General features: G+C 37.7%; 1 non-coding gene across 1 annotated transcript; it reads left to right on the top strand.

The window, feature by feature from the left end:
• Positions 1-9,159: 9,159 nt before the first annotated feature.
• LOC115837476 lies at positions 9,160-9,266 on the top strand. The gene has a single exon (XR_004032508.1). It is a non-coding gene; the product is annotated as a U6 spliceosomal RNA (small nuclear RNA).
• The last annotated feature ends 4,900 nt before the right edge of the window (positions 9,267-14,166 follow it).

Here is a 14,166-nt window from a genome sequence, read left to right as displayed (position 1 = left end):
TGGGAATCTAAGGCTTTGAGTGTTATAATAGTTCCATCTCTTAGTTTTTCCCTATTCCTCAGCTGCCTTTTTTTCAAACAAACTCAATCTGCTTTATCTAATTTTGGCTTTTTAGGTATAAGAGTTAGATTGAATAATATGTTATACCTTACACTGTCCTCTCCTGATTTATTATCTCATTTTTATAGACAAGAGAAGTAACTATCATTTGCATGCCCATTTTCAGGGACACTGTTGGCAATATTGGAGAGTCCTGGCAATAGGTGGTGGTGTGTGGCCCCAGTTATAAAGTCTACAGCCTGATGGGAGCTTCCAGCCAAAACATTTCAATGAAATTTTTGAGTCAGTCGTGACTAGGGTGGCCATAAAATTTATCATCACACTGAAAATTTTGAGAGTTAATGAGGGAGGGGATGTGTGTTATGAATTATTATATCAATACAACAAGCATAAACCCTGAGTATACTGGAGAAACTAGGATGTATCATCACCCTAGTCATAATGATTGGCAACAGATGGATTTTCAAATGTAAATGAGGCAAAATGGAAAAGTCAAACCAGGAGCAGCAAGTGTGGAACCAGAAGATGACTATGGGAACAGAGGAAGGGAACAAGGATTAAAAAGGCAAGATCAGAAAAGACACTCTGTATTGATATACTGGTTAAAAGCATGGGTCCTGGAGCCAAATTACCTGGGAAAAAAAATACCCACTGTGCTACCTATTAGCTGTGTGAGTTTGAGAAAGTTGCTAGAACTTCTCAGTGCCTAGTTTACTCATCTATAAAATAGGCTTACTATTAACCTCATATCACAGAATTGTGATGAGGATCATATGAATTAATATACATGAAGATTTACAACACTTGGCATATAGTGTATGCTATGTAAACATGATACAGTGTTTTAATGTCTGTAGTGATTAATTTTGTGTCTTGCAAAGGAGTATATCCTGAGGACTGAACACAGTCCAGAAGCTCACTGATAAGCAAAATAAGCTCACTGATAAGATGATTTGACAAATCCATCTTATTGACTGTATTATAGTTGAGAGGAAGCTTCAGTGGATTTGCTATGTAATGTTCCTCTTCAACTTTGGTCTATACTGGGCCCCAATATTCTTTTTAAAAAAATTTCTCAGGAGCATTTTCTCATTTTGTTTTCAAAATACATCCCTGGGGAGGTCTATGAAAGCTTCTCTGATCTTTGAAAGAGACATAAAATTAGTAGGATTCAGCATGGAATTTGTAGCATAAAATCACCAGCTACCCAGAAACCAATTTGATGGAGTGGTATGTTAGTTGATATTTCTAAAGTCTAATTTAAAACTTTTAAATGCCAACAAACACTAAGAATCTTCTTCCTCTATCAGTAACAGAAATATTGTGAAATATTTTGGGGGACCACCTACAATTTAACATTTTTTTCCAGGTAGGATAACTCTTTATAGGGAATATTCTATAAAAGTCAAATCCAGTGTTGTTTTTGCTTAGTTTAAGCACTTCTTTTTCTTATAGAAAAATACTCAAAGATTTAAGATGAACTATTTGTCTAATTTGTCTTACTATTTTTCAAAGGTATATAAATGAAATATTTTTTCATTTTGTTTACTTTTTAAATTAATGCATAGTATTTTACATATTTATATGATAGACATGATATTTTGTTACATACATAGAATGTGTAATGATCCAGTCGGGTATTTGGAGTATCCATCACATTGAGTATTTGCCATTTGCATGTGCTGGGAACAATTTGAATTCTCTCTTCTCGCTACTTTGAAATATATAACATGTTATTACTCTACCCTGCTTTTGAATGGCAGAAATTATACCTTTACCTAACAATATGTTAGCACTCATTAATCTACTTTTTTCATCTCCCATACCCTCCACTTCCTTTGAATCTATGGTGTTGATAGGGTAGGGCACTTTGGTTTTGATGCTAGATGAGTGTAGTAGTGTAGACTCTGTATGATCTCTTTGGCTGTAAATAGCATCAGTAGAATCTGAGGTTTCCTCAATTGCTTAGGGTGCAATTATTAGTGGAGGCTATGGTACAGTTTTGCTGGATATTTGGATGCCAGGTAGACCAGGCTTCAGACCTTAGTGGTGGCACCAGTGGACTGAGCTTGCCTGTTTGTGGGCCCCAGAATGGCTTAGGTAGCACTAGAGTTTGAGGGTCCTAGTGGGCTGATTCTTGGGACTCCAGGTGGCTTACTCAGATCCCAGTATGGCAGGTGTGGGCTGGGAAGTGGGCAGGTTTTGGGGCCCTTGGGCATCCTATGTGGCATGGGCAGTGGCTGTGCCAGTGGCAAGACAACCCTCTGGTTCCTGAGTGGTGCAGGCTGGTGTTGGCAGTGGCTGCAATGGGCTTAGTGGCCAAGTCTCCAGGCCTGCATGTGGTGTATGCAGGTAGGTCCCAGCTGTGGTGGTAGTGGCTGCATGGGTAGGCCCATGGGAGGAGTGTTCCAGTGCCAGCAGTGGTGTACTGGGCTGAGTGAGTGTGGCCCCCTAGACTGTGTGCTTTGGCACAGTGGGAAGGGGTGAAGCTGTGCCAGGCAGGCTTGCCCTCAGCTTCCCTGATGATATGTATAGGTACTAGCCATGATAGGCAGGGGTGGGGCAATCCTCAGGCCCTAGACTAAGGTGGGAGACACCAGTGGCTGGGCTGTCGGGTGGGGAGCATGCATGTCACTTATACTTCATTCCTAGGAGCACTCATCCTTCAGCCTGGATGTGGTAGCCTGCAACTGTATGCACCTCAGCCCTGAAGTCAGCAGTCAGATCTTTTGAGTCTCAGTCCAAGCACTGCAGGGCTACAGAGTAGTCCTCAGTCTGTTGGGGGTGGGACTCTGAATGGCACCTTGCTCAGCCCTGGTGGTAGCCTTCACCTTGGTGACACTTCCACATGTATAGCAGCCCACAGTTGCTCATGCCTAGGTCCTGGGGGCAGCAGCTGTCATTTCTCTGGGCCTTCCGCCCCAGCACTGCTGGGTTCCAAGACAGTGCTCAGTATACGGGTGCAGGGCTTTCTAGAATTGTGTTTCACTTGCACCTCAGTTCTAAAGACAGTATCCCAGACCTCTGTTGCACCTCTGCCCCATGTGCAGTAGCCTATGGTACTCGTGCTTCAGCCCTTTGGGCAGCAGCCGATGCTTGTCTTGCACCTCAGCTGCAGCACCACTGGGCTCCAGGACAGTGTGCTGTGTGTTAGGGGTGGAGTTCTAAAAGGGCACCTTGCTGTAGCTGCTAAGGTCTCAGGGAATGTGAGAGATCCAGCATGAGCTTCCTCCATAGGACAGAGCCATGGTTGTATGATCTCTCTGTAGCTCCCTATGTTAGTTTCAGGGCCCAAGAGAGTCAAGGGGCTGTCCCATGAGCAGGATTGCAGGAGTCCATGGTGGGAATGTGGACTGCTGAGGGTCTCTCACTTACATTTTCCCCGTATTAGAGAGCCTCTCTTGGCTCCTAGCAGATCGTGGCTGAGCAGGCTGCCTCACTTCCTTCTCCTTTCTTGCTTTAGATATTGCCTATCACTTTTCTGTTAAATTACAGTGTTCTCTCTTGGATGCTTTTTCCAAAGTGTGATTATCTACTTGCTATTTTGGTTTTGTGTGTGTGTGTGTGTGGAAGAAGTGAATACAAAATGCCCCTAGACTGCCATCTTGAAGCCTCCCCTGAGAGTTAAATATTTACTTGTATCGAGAATATTTACTTGTATATAGAAGCTGTACTTTTGATAGAATTAAATTTTTTTCCCCGCAATATTGAAGGTGTTAGCTATTAGAAGAACTTCATTGAAAAAATATTTTTAATTTCTACTAAGAAAAAAGCTTTGTTTTTTCCTGTTTATTAGTGTATTTAAGGTAACAATCAGAAGTTTGGGTCCTTTATTACTTCTTAGTCATAATGTGCTATGAACCCATTTGTAACTGTTGGGCTTTAAGGTGAATGTGGATTCAAATATTAAGATGGGGTTTTGTCATACTCCAGTTGGTAGTATATCTAAATTTGTAAGACTTGAATATTGACCTAGGAACTAGGTCTGATTTTTTATGAGGATTCTTTTTATGATAAGGGGTAACTTTATACAACTGATAAGTTTTGCATTTAGTTCTTTGCTTTCTAGTTGGCTACTGCTATGCTTTACCTTATTTTAAAGAGAACTTTCAACTTGTATTGAATATAAAAATTTGAAGGTGATTGTTCCTTTTAAAATGAGTATTTTTCCCACAAAGGAATTATCCTGGTCATTATCAGAGGAATAAGCATTCCTTCCTTCTAGATTCAACAAAAATTTATCTTATAAAATATAGAACTAGCTTAAAGGAGTATTGTCATTTCCATCTTAGAGAAGAGAGTCTTTGCCCTTTGAAAGACCTCAAGTGTGGTTTTACTGAGTGTGCACATTTCAGCTGCGTAGCCATCCTTTGTCAGGAAAGAAAGAATAATTGGATATTTTATCTTATGGGGTTTGATAATAATTCCTCTTGCTCAAATATGTTGAACTCTGGGAAGAGAGAGTTCAAATTAAACAACTTTGGAGTCTTCTGAAATGGAAGGAACAAATATTCTAACTTTCTCCCTAGTATTTGTGCCTAGGGATATGAGCCAGGGTACATCCCATGTCCCTGACAAAGGCCCAGGGGCAGAGAGACTAGCCATGAGTTTCCAGAAATAAAAATCCTTTTGAAGAAAAGAGTATCTATGTTGGCAATTTAGGATCACATGGGTTCATTACGAAGCCTGACTTCAATCATTATTTATGCTTAAAATTTACAACTTATCTTTTAAAAATATTTGGATCATAGCACTCAATATTTTAAAGTCAATTCTAAATGGCCATTGAGCTAGGTTTACAATGTCTAAAATAGCTACCATAGTGCCCAAGCATATGTAAACACTAAAAGTTTTATCTTTTTATATGAAGTAATAAAGGCAAATTATAAAATTAAGACTATTAGACACTAGGAAGAGAAGAACTCCCCTATTGCTGTGGCAAGTTGTATTAGATGGTGTGCAGACAAACTAGGTGATAAAGACTCTCTCCTTAACCTACCTTTAGTCAGACTCCTCTGAACTTTCTTCTCAACTAGGCCTTATAGGGTGTCCATTTTCATCTTTGCATTGCCCAGTTCTAGCAAGAATGTTGCTAAGTCATTTTAGCAATAATTGCCTATCCTCAATATCTGATCAACGTCCTCATTCCCCATGCTTAATATCTTATCACCCAGGCCTACCTTCAGCAAGAATCTCGTCAAGTAGGTTTAGCCAAAAATACCCCTGGCCTGTGATATTTTCTCTTAGTAATTTTCTATCCACTGATCCTCAGCCTGCTCCTTGACTATAAAGCCCCACTTGTCTTTGCTGTGTTTGGAATGGAGCCTAGTTCTTTGCTAAGGTCTCCCTCACCCCATTGCAGTTGTTCCTGAATGCAGCCCTTAACTACTGTCCAGCTCTTGTTTCCTTTGACATAGGTAACCTTGAGAATAACTCAATACATGTTTGTCAAATATCATTTCATTATGTCTTTAATACATAGAATTAAGTATTATTAGTAAGCCAATTTGAATCCTGCCTTGTCACGTTGTACTTACAGGGCTGTATTTGCTTTTGACAATGGTCATGGACCACGCATTAAGTATTAGGGAAGGAAGAAATGTGAAGTTGAGAAAGAATATGAGAAAATTTAGTTCCTTGAATAAACACTTTGGAAATTGGTAAATAAGCCAGTAGTTATTGCTTAAATCAAGCCATGACAAAGCATAGCAGTTTGGATGTGTTCCCTATCCATCTGCTTCCTGATAGCTGGGTATGACTCAAATCAAAGGCTTGGCTGTCCTCATAGCTGCCTCTGTCTTAGTACAGAACAAAAAATCCAAGGGAGGTCAATAAGGGTCAGGAATTTTCCTAGCTCAAAACTGGGTAAAGAGATGCTCAAGAACCCTTCTCTTTCCATGTCTGATTATAGATCAGGATGTACAATGAAAGAGCAGTGAAGATTCTCAGTACACAATAATGATTGGCAAGATAGCAGAGTTCAGAATCTAATTATAGAATATTCTTGCCAAACCACATTTCCACTGGCTGTCATTATCAGTCCTTGATTCTTGGAGGTGGTCGGGTGGAGTCAGAGGAGCAAAGGCCTTGGGGCAGAGACCTGTGGTCCCCTCATACCATCTCTGTTGCCCATTAACCAGAATATAATGCATATAATGTACTCCTCTGTGCTTCAGTTTTCTCATCTGCAGACAGTGTACCATGTGAAAGGTGCCCAGAACAGGGCCCTTTTATACACTCAGCAGAGGTAATTGAGCCCTAAACTAATGTGCCACACATGAAGCTGGGCACTGTGATACTGCAGTGGAGCTTAGAGTCTGGCTGGAAACAGGAAAAAAAAAAGTAAAGGTGCAAATATCACAATAATTAATTTTTAAATAGCTATAAATTAAAAGAAAAACACAGGGTCTTGAGATAAATGGCAACTATAAAGCCCTACGTCAGGTGGGATGATTAGATTAGCCATCCTTTAAGTCGAGACCTAACAGATTAGAAACAGCTTTTCACCTTTAACCTCTGCCTTTAGCCCCTTAAAAAATTGGTGTCCTTTACCCGGAAAACAGAATCTTCAAGGCCTGAGAGTATGTCAAAAAGTGAGGGTGTTAGGGTCGGATTAGGTGTGACCCTGAAGGTTATGAAAAGGAGTTTGGATTTTTATGAAAATTAGGTGGGGAATTAATTGACACATGGTTAGCATCAAATATATGGTAACTATTATTACTGTTATTAATATTATTATTCCAATCTGATTTTATGTGTTCTCAGTCATGTTTTACAGAAGAAAAAGAAGAAAATAAGTACATTGTAGGTAACACACACACACACACACACACACACGAATGAAATTTCATCAAACAGCAATAGTCCCATTAATGTTTTTGGCAACAATTTAGTTAGCTGTTTTCTTCAATTAAAACACAAACTGGTATGTAACAAAATAATGCCTCCATAGAGGTTATTTAAATTTTATTACACAGTTACCAGCCTTTCATCTACTTCTTTAAGATAAAGGGGCCCTTTTAAAATGTTGCTTACATCTACTTAGGGAAATGCAATGGTTATTGAAGTTGAAGTACAATTAGGTCAATCTCTCTATAGATGATACATATAACTAAAAGTCTCCAGGCCTACAGCAAAAAAATACATATATTCATAATGTGACAATTATGAAAATTAGGCCTAAATATTAAGGTAAGAACATGTGAAACATTCAATGGAATGGTCAGGATATTAGAAAAAGTAGATGTGTGTATATATGTATACACACATACATACATATACACTTATACATACATATATACACATATATGTGATATGTATATGTAATATATGTAGTACATGTGTTTGTTATGTGTGTATATGTATGTTTGTGTATGTATATTTATATGTATATGTGTATGTATGTATATGTGTATATATGTAAACATTTCCAGAACACAGCCTAAGGAAGTTGCTAACCCATCGTTTTCCTGTCCAAATTTTTATTGGTTACATATATATCTGTGGCTCTCAACCTTCAATACAGAAGTAGAAGAAATATTATGTTTTATAAGGATAACTTCATTCCTTTTCTCTGTTTCAATCGGCTGATTTAAAATGAAATGTAACAGAAATACTTCTAAGCTTTTTGTGAGTTCTCTGTAAAACTGGTTTTTGTGTGTGTGTTGGAGGGGACAAAGTGGGGAAAGGGAGGGACAAGAGAATATACCAGGGAGATAATTGCGATGTAAATGAGATAACAAAGTCTCATAAAATGCGCCTGTCCATACACTGCTCCCTACGTAACAAGACCTTTCAAGCAACCTTCTAGAGGAGGACTGTAGGAATAATGAAAAACTTTGAATAGTTACAAAAAATCCCAGCAAGTAGTTTTGGCTTTCTGAAGGTCTGTGAGTTGCCCATATTGATTTCCATGTATCAAACAGTTAATAAGAAAAAAAAATTAGCAGGACATGGAGGACTACATAGTCAAGACAATAGGAAACTACATCCAAGGATCTCGATCAGTGCCCCAGGATTAGAAAATGTCCTAAAGACTTAAACTCAAAAAAGACATTGTTATTTTTCTTTTTAAGATCCATTTATGGCTAACATATCATAAAATTTTCCCTTTTCTGTATTGTTTCATTCTCAAGGACTTGACTTTGTGATCAGGGTAATATAATGGAAATTTGCAAAACTTGGCATCATGCTGCTGTGAGAATGTAAGAAAAGAAATGCTTTACTGTAGCAATCTATCAGGAAAATTTATTCACATTTGATTCTCCTGTAGTGTGTAGGGACCTTGGAAATTTAAGTGTGACTCTTTTGTTAATCACTAGTGTCTCCTTGGCTTTGTTTCTTTAGTCCACCCTTAATGGGTTGATGATGAGGAGTCCCTAAGCAAAATACAAACTGAGCCAGAATATGCTTCTGACATGTACAGCTTTCAAATGAAGGATCACTTTCAACAAAGATTCCTAAATGGAAAACTTCAGTGATGAAGTTGCAGACAGTGATGTTTCTAAAACCCAAATCTGATTATGTTATTTCCCTACTTAAAAGCTATTGGGAGCTCCTCATTGCATTTTGAATGATGTCCAGATTCCTTAATATAGTTTATAAGGCCTTGCATGCCCTCTGCTTCTTGTCCAACTCATCTCTTACCATTCAATCCTAGAGCTCTTCCTCTCAGAAACAACAACTGTCCTGCTATTCTTGTATACATTGGCTTCACCCCTCCAAGCTACTGTATGTTTGCTATCCAGAGTCCTCTTCTCCCTTCTTCATGCCTGGATCAGCCCTACCTTTGTCCAGTCACATTTCTTCCTACATGATGCTTTCCCTGATTCTCCAGGGTGAGATAGGCATGTTTCCTATTTGCTTTAAGGCCTGGTATTTTCCACATCCCAACACTTTTTACGCTGCTTTGCACATAGCTCTTTATTGCTCTGTGACCTGTTAACTCTAATGGGGTGGGGATTCTGTCTGTTTCATTCCCTTTGGTATCACTATGTCTAGTACAGATTAGTGCCCTGTGAATGTTGTTTGAATGAGTGAATACATAAATGAAATGATCCATCCTTGTGAAATTTTACCAAGTTTAAAATATATATACTTATGCTTGCCTTGGTAGCACATATACTAAAAGTGGAATGATACAGAGAAGATTAGCATGGCCTCTGAACAAGGATGACATTCAAATTTGTGAAGCGTTCCATTTCTTAAATAAATTCTGGAGATCTATTGTATAGCATGGTAACTATAATTAGTATTAATGTATTAATTATATACTTGAAAATTGGTAAAAGAGTAGATCTTAAGTGGTCTCACTGCAAAAAATTGATAAATATGAGAGAAAATGAATATATTAATTCACTTATTTTAATCATTTCACAATGTATACATGTAAATCAAAATATCACTTTGTATATGTAAATATATACAATCTTTATTTGTCAATTATACCTCTGTAAAGCTGTGGGGGAGGGGAAGGAAAAAACAAATAACATGGCAAAAATATAAATATATATAATACACACACACTTATACTTAAAATATAAGGCAATCTGTTAATTATTTCCTTTATTTCCTTTTCCTAACATTTTTAACCTCAGCTTATCTATCAACAACTTGCTGTTTGTCATTCAGAGACATAGTTAGAATGTCTTAATTTTAATTTGTACAGTTTTCCTTCTGAGTACGAATTCTTGTTAGTCAATAGATGTCTTTCTTGGCTTTACCAAATTTCTTGAAATGATGTCATTTGCAAGCTTCATTTTTCTCAGCAGTGTGACTTTTACTGCCTGATCTAACATCCGTCAAAAGAACTTTTTCAATATTTAACATGAGATTCTCTTTGACAACTCTAAAGACCTGTTCTCAGTCCTGATCCAACTCCATCACAAATCAGAGACAACCTTCTCCGTGTATTCTAAATACAACAAACCCTATATTTACTTGAAGGACCAAATAATGATAGCACAAACTCCCACTGCCCTGGTTGTCAAAAAATAATCAACTTCAATGTGTTTGCAATTATTTACGGGTGTCCTCAAAGGATTACCTGTCTAGGTATGAATTTGGAAAACCAAGATTTACCACTTTGCCTCCTACCTGCTTTTCTGCTCTTGTTCTATCTCCCACTCGTCTCACTGAAGACTCAGGGTAGCTTCCCTGCTCTCCCTGTCTGCATTGACAAAGCCAATGTTCATTCCAAGGTGCTTATTCCAGATGCTCCCAAACATCCAGTCCTCAGAGTGTGGAAGTTCTGCTGAGTTTCAGCAGAAATAGATGGAACAGGCAAAAAGGACCTTTTCTCCAATGTTACACCTTTTTTTTTCTTTTCTTTTCTTTTTGAGACGGAGTCTCACTCTGTGGCCCAGGCTGGAGTGCAGTGGCACCATCTTGATCTCCACTCACTGCAACCTCCGCCTCCCAGGTTCAAGCGATTCTCCTTGCCTCAGGCTCCCGAGTAGCTGGGATTACAGGTATGTGCCACCATGCCCGGGTAATTTTTTGCATTTTCAGTGGAGGTGGGGTTTCACCACTTCAGCCAGCATGGTCTCTATCTCCTGATCTCATTATCTGCCTGCCTCTGCCTCCCAAAGTGTTGGGATTACAGGCGTGAGCCACTGCACCTGGCGATGTTACACCATTTTTATTACTTGGCTCTGTATGCAGAGTTGACAAAATCTCTCTGGAAAGCTCCTCTCTGCTTCCAGCCTTCATTCTTTGCCCAGCATGTCTCATTGCACAGTCCGTCCTAGCAAATACTTTTGCCATCACTCTCAGAAATCACTCTCTTCTAAACACGGGAAAACTACGTGAAAACAATTTTATATAATCCATTGAACCTCTATCCATGATCCCTTCTGCAGTCCCCTATTAACCAAATTTGCTTTTTTTTTTTTCTAAGTGAAATAACAAACCCTACTATGCACAGTAATGTGAGTAATCAGATGATATACGAAGGGGAAAGAGAGAGGGAGTTACGTTTTGCAGCAACTATCCAGGTTTTTTTTTTTTTTTTTCATGCACACCTGTTGAAGACTAATAGAGTAGTATAGGGGTTTTCAAAGTAAACTTCAATTATATTAGCTTGATAAAAATTCAATATATATAGTCAATTGTCATTATTTATGGGTTCTGTATTTGGGAATTTACCTACTAGCTAAATGAAAAAAATAAAAAAAAACTTTTACATTAGGTTCAGCGGTACACGTGAAGGCACTGGTACAAAAACAGAGACACATAGACCAATGGAACTTGTTGCTTGTTGGCTACATATATGTGAAATTGCGTATCACAGAGGTTTGGCATACAGATTATTTCACCGCCCAAGTAATAAGCATAGTACCTGATTGGTAGTATTTCCATCCTTTCCCTCTTCCCTCCCTCCACCCTCAAGTAGGACCTGGGTCTATTATTCCCTTCTTTGTTTTAATATGTACTCAACGTTTAGTTCCCACTTATAAGTAAGGACATGCAATATTTGGTTTCTGTTCATGTTAGTTCACTTAGGATAATGGTCTCCAGCTCTATCTGTTTGTTGCAAAGGACATGATCTCATTTCTTTTTTTTTTATGGATGCATAGTATTCTGTGGTGTATATGTACCACATTTTCTTTATTTAGTATATCAGTGATGGCATTTAGGTTGATTCCATATTTTTACTCTTGTGAATAGTGCTGCAATAAACATACATGTGTGTGTCTTTAGGGTAGAATGATTTATATTCCTTTGGCTATATACCCAATAATAGGATTGATGGGTCGAATGGTAATTCTGCTTGGAATTCTTTGAGAAATCACCAAACTGCTTCCCACAATGGCTGAACTAATTTACATTCCAATCAGCAGTATATAATCATTCCCTTTTCTCTGCAACCTAACCAGCATCTGTAATTTTTTGACTTTTTAATGATGACCATTCTGACTTGTATGAGATGGTTTCTCATTGTGGTTTTGATTTGTGTTTCTGTAATGATTAGTGATACTGAGAATTTTTTAATGCATGTTGGCTACATATATGTGTTCTTTTGAAAAGCGTCTATTCTTGTCATTTGTCCACTTTTTAATGAAGTTGTTTGTTTTTTGCTTGTTGAATTGACTAAGTTCCTTATAGATTCTGGATATTAGACCTTTGTCATATGCATAGTTTACAAATATTTTCTCCTATTCTGTAAGTTGTGTGTTTACTCTGTTGTTAGTTTCTTTTGCTGTGTAGAAGTTCGTTCATTAGTTTAATTAGGTCCCATTTATCAAATTTTGTTTCAATTGTTTTTGGTGTGTTTGTCATTAAATCGTTGTCAGGTCCTATGACAGAATGACATTTCCTAGGTTATCTTCTAGGGTTTATATAGTTTTAGGTTTTGTATTTAAGTCTTTAATTCATGGTGAGTTGAGTTTGCATATGGTGTAGGGAAAGGATCCAGTTTCAACTTTCTGCTTATGGCTAGCCAGTTATTCCAGCACCATTTATCAAATAGGGAGTCCTTTTCCCCATTGCTCATTTTTCTTTTTTTTTACTTTGTCAAAGATCAGATGGTTGTAGGTGTGTAGCTTTATTTCTGGGCTGTCTATTCTGTTCCATTGGCCTATGTGTCTCTGTTTTTGTACAAATGCCATGCTGTTTTGGATACTGTAGCATTGTAGTATAGTTTGAAGTCAGGTAATGTGATGCCTCCAGCTTTGTTCTTTTTGCTGAGGATTGCTGCCTTGTCTGTTCAAGCTCTTTTTTGGTTCTATATGAATTTTAAAATAGTTTTTTTCTAATTCTGTGAAGAATGGCACTGGTAGATTGATAGGAATAGCATTGAATCTGTAAGTTGCTTTGGGTGATATGGCCATTTTAAGAATATTAATTTTTCCTTTCCATGAGCATGGAATGTTTTTTCATTTGTTTGTGTCATCTCTGATTTCTTTGAGCAGTGTTTTGTAATTCTCACTCTATTTCACCTCCCTGGTTAAGTTTATTCCTAGGTATTTTATTCTTTTTGTGGATATTGTGAATGGCATTGTGTTCCTGATTTAGCTGTCAGCTTGGATGTTGTTGGTGTATAGAAATGCTACTGATTTTTTACATTGATTTTGTATCCTGAGACTTAGCTGAATTCATTTATCAGGTCTAGGAGCTTTTGGGCAGAGACTATAGGATTTTCTAGGTATAGAATCATATCTTCTTATTTGTAACCCCACAATCAACACTTGAAGTGCTTTTGTGGTTATTCACAGACATGTACAGAGTCACAAAAATTTTGAGTTGCCTGACGTGTCCATTCCCAGCTAAAGTCAAACAATGCAATGCTCAGCCTTCTCATTTCAGCTCTCATACTATCAGCAAGTGTACTTTATGCAGTCTTTTTGGTGCCATGTTTTTGTATTTTTGTGCTTTTTATTGGTTATTGCTGTTTAAAATGGCCCCTGAATGTAAAAGATGAAGTTCTGTGTGTTGTTCCTAAGTGTAAGTAGGCTGTGGTGTGCCTTACAGAGAAAATATTTGTTGTTTGTTAGATAAGCTTCTTTCAGGTGTGTTGTCATGGATTCAATGAGTTGGCCATGAATTCAATTGTTAATGAATCCACAATATATAGTAAAGAAGGTGTCTTTAAATGAAACACACATAAAACAAGGTTATGTATTAATTAGTTGGGGAAACTGTAAACAGAGACTTACAGGAACTTAACCTTTCATTTCCCATAAGGACAATGGCTCAGTATTTATTAATGCAGTATTCAGACTTTACAAGACATAATTACCATAAATAATAAGAATCAACTCTATATATACTTAAAATATGTTAATATTTGAAATATGACAAAAGCTTTCTTTTTTTTTTTTGGCTTGTGTGCTTGGGAGTTGGTGGTAGGTAGTGATATTCATGTCAGTGAATATTTGGTGATCTATTGAATCCCATGTGTGCCTGATTGAGTGGACTTACAAATCATTGTATATCACTAACTAAATTAACCCTCACAGGTATGGGCAAATGACTTGAAAATATTCCCATACAGAAAAAAAAAAAGAATGCAATGAAACATAAGTAAACAAAAATGTGAAAGAAAAAAGGCAGAGCTCACAAATTCAATTGTGGTATAAGCTATTGGGCAGCTTCTTATTAAGAGAT

Source organism: Nomascus leucogenys, chromosome 11, assembly GCF_006542625.1.
Source record: "Nomascus leucogenys isolate Asia chromosome 11, Asia_NLE_v1, whole genome shotgun sequence".
Taxonomy (NCBI): domain Eukaryota; kingdom Metazoa; phylum Chordata; class Mammalia; order Primates; family Hylobatidae; genus Nomascus; species Nomascus leucogenys.
This window is presented reverse-complemented; position numbering and strand designations above follow the sequence as displayed.